The following is a 3,572-nucleotide window of genomic DNA, read 5'->3' as shown; positions in this document are numbered from 1 at the left end:
CTCACAGGTTGTTAGAGCCACAGGACAAGGAGGGCTCCAGGCACCACTGTCAACTAACTCCAAAGAGAGAGGTCTGAAGTGTTAGTAGTTTTATGTCTGTGGAGAGGAGGAGGGGCGTTTGGGAACTAGAGTGGCTTGAACAGGTGAAGCTGACAGTGGTCTTCACTCCAGGAACTTAAACAGAAAAGACAGCCTATGTATGAGGTGATATCAAATAGAAATAAAAGATAAATTCAAGTATAAACCTTTGAAATATTAATACATCTTCCGTTCCCTCAGGGGACAGAGGAGTCTACTAGGTGGCTTTTAATGCAAGGTTTAAAAATTTTGCTCATTTTTATTTTTCATAAATTGTTTTATTTGATGATGGGTTTGGGTCTTTTTATATAATCATGATAATGGAATTCTGAAAAGTGTACAGCATCAGAGAAGGGAGTGAGGGTTTGGAATGAAGGAATTAGGATGCTGTGAGCAGAAGCAGAAGAGGAGAAGATAGAGGAAAAGCCAAGGGGGAGGGGTAGAGGCTGTGTGTGTGGGAGGGCTCAGTTTAAAGGAACAATCTAGTGAAAGGAAAGAAGCAGCTAATCTTAGCCATCTGGCCTCAGGCAGGGCTTGCAAACTAGCAGTCCATGGGTCACACTTGTGTGTCCATTGGCAAGGGCACACATGGTTTAAAAATACATTGAAATTGTCAATACCATTTAAAAATTAAGATCAGATCAGATCAGATCAGTCTCTTAGTCATGTCCGACTCTTTGCGACCCCATGAATTGCAGCACGCCAGGCCTCCCTGTCCATCACCAACTCCCGGAGTTCACCCAGACTCACGTCCATTGAGTCAGTGATGCCATCCAGCCATCTCATCCTCTGTTGTCCCCTTCTCCTCCTGCACCCAATCCCTCCTAGCATCAGAGTCTTTTCCAATGAGTCAACTCTTTGCATGAGGTGGCCAAAGCACTGGAGTTTCAGCTTCAGCATCATTCCTTCCAAAGAAATCCCAGGGCTGATCTCCTTCAGAATGGACTGGTTGGATCTCCTTGCAGTCCAAGGGACTCTCAAGAGTCTTCTCCAACACCACAGTTCAAAAACATCAATTCTTCGGCACTCAGCTTTCTTCACAGTCCACCTCTCACATCCATACGTGACCACAGGAAAAACCATAGCCTTGACTAGACGAACCTTTGTTGGCAAAGTAATGTCTCTGCTTTTGAATATGCTATCTAGGTTGATCATAACTTTCCTTCCAAGGAGTAAGCGTCTTTTAATTTCATGGCTACAGTCACCATCTGCAGTGATTTTGGAGCCCCCAAAAATAAAGTCTGCCACTGTTTCCACTGTTTCCCCATCTATTTCCCATGAAGTGATGGGACCAGATGCCATGATCTTCGTGTTCTGAATGTTGAGCTTTAAGCCAACTTTTTCACTCTCCACTTTCACTTTCATCAAGAGGCTTTTTAGTTCCTCTTCACTTTCTGCCATAAAGGTGGTGTCATCTGCATATCTGTGGTTATTGATATTTCTCCCGGCAATCTTGATTCCAGCTTGTGTTTCTTCCAGCCCAGCGTTTCTCATGATGTACTCTGCATAGAAGTTAAATAAACAGGGTGACAATATACAGCCTTGACGTACTCCTTTTCCTATTTGAAACCAGTCTGTTGTTCCATGTCCAGTTCTAACTGTTGCTTCCTGACCTGCATACAGATTTATTAAGAGGCAGGTCAGGTGGTCTGGTATGCCCATCTCTTTCAGAATTTTCCACAGTTTATTGTGATCCACACAGTCCAAGGCTTTGGCATAGTCAATAAAGCAGAAATAGATGTTTTTCTGGAACTCTCTTGCTTTTTCGATGATCCAGCCGATGTTGGCAATTTGATCTTCGGTTCCTCTGCCTTTCCTAAAACCAGCTTGAACATCAGGAAGTTCACTGTTCACATATTGCTGAAGCCTGGCTTGGAAAATTTTGAACATTACTAGCATGTGAGATGAGTGCAATTGTGTGGTAGTTTGAGCATTCTTTGGCATTGCCTTTCTTTGGGATTGGAATGAAAACTGACCTTTTCCAGTCCTGTGGCCACTGCTGAGTTTTCCAAATTTGCTGGCATATTGAGTGTAGCACTTTCACGGCATCATCTTTCAGGATTTGGAATAGCTCAACTGGAATTCCATCACCTCCACTAGCTTTGTTTGTAGTGATGCTTCCTAAGGCCCACTTAAGATACTTTAAGATACTTCACATTAAAATGTAGGTTTAAGAATTCTCTTGGGAAACCAGAGGACCCTGCATCACTGACCACAATCATGCATGGCATTGACCAGGGCAGGCTGAGAGGTGGCTGGTTCCTTCTGCTCAGGCAGGAGGTCTACGGTTTGTGTGTGTTGTCTTGATTGTCACTCTCTTGGTCACCTCACTTATTTACATCATCTGCTCTGCCTCTGTGGCACTTAATTTGTGAGCTCCAGACTCAGCGTGTCTTGGCGTGGGGAAGGGAGGCCACCCCTTGCCTGTCTTCCCGAGGGAATTGCTGACTACTCTGGTCACAGCCCTCACTGTAAAGGACATTGGCCTTGGTTGCTTCTTCTTGCACTCATCACCACCTGCTCTCTTCCACACACATTTCTGCTCTATAGAGTCTACAGAAGTGGAAGCTTAAGTGAGGCAGGGCACAGACATGGGTTTTGCGGCCATACAGTACAGAAACTCTGGAGACAGCAGCTAAGGTACTTGGTTGCCTGAATTGACAGTCATTATTTTAACTCCTCAAGTACCTTCTTCTCAACACCCCCTGCCACCTTCTTTACATCTTCTCCATACTCATGTATGGTTGATCTCCTTTTTATTTTTTACCCATTAGTGTAATTCAGGGAAAGCTAATAAAATGGTAATGGGTACAAAGAAATAAGCAAATGGTGTGTTCATTTCAGTTCAGTTCAGTCGCTCAGTCATGTCCGACTCTTTGTGACCCCATGAATCACATCATGCCAGGCCTCCCTGTCCATCACCAACTCCTAGAGTTCATCCAAACTCACATCCATCGAGTCAGTGATGCCATCCAGCCATCTCATCCTCTGTCGTCCCCTTCTTCTCCTGCCCTCAATCCCTCCCAGCATCAGGGTCTTTTCCAATGAGTCAACTCTTTGCGGGCCAAAGTATTGGAGTTTCAGCCTCAGCATCAGTTTTTCCAATGAACACCCAGGTCTGGTCTCCTTTAGGATGGACTGGTTGGATCTCCTTGCAATCCAAGGGACTCTCAAGAGTCTTCTCCAACACCACAGTTCAAAAGCATCAATTCTTCAGTGCTCAGCTTTCTTCACAGTCCAACTCTCACATCCATATAGACCACTGGAAAAACCATAGCCTTGACTAGATGGACCTTTGTTGGCAAAGTATTATCTCTGCTTTTTAATAATGGTGTTTTACATAACAGTAAATAATAGTAATGGAATGATGATTGATAATGTGAATGGTGTGTTCTGGATTGTTTGGAGAGGAAAGGCCCCCATGGGGCAGGAAGGGTGTTCTATTGGGCAGTAAAGGGATTGAGTCGTAGACATTTAGGAAAAGTTTTTCAGGA

The sequence above is a fragment of the Bos grunniens genome, chromosome 2 (assembly GCF_055505025.1).
Source record: "Bos grunniens cultivar Pamir isolate PY7600 chromosome 2, Bosgru_T2T1.0, whole genome shotgun sequence".
Taxonomy (NCBI): Eukaryota; Metazoa; Chordata; class Mammalia; order Artiodactyla; family Bovidae; genus Bos; species Bos grunniens.
The sequence above is the reverse complement of the archived record's forward strand: the minus strand, read 5'-3'. Positions refer to the sequence as shown.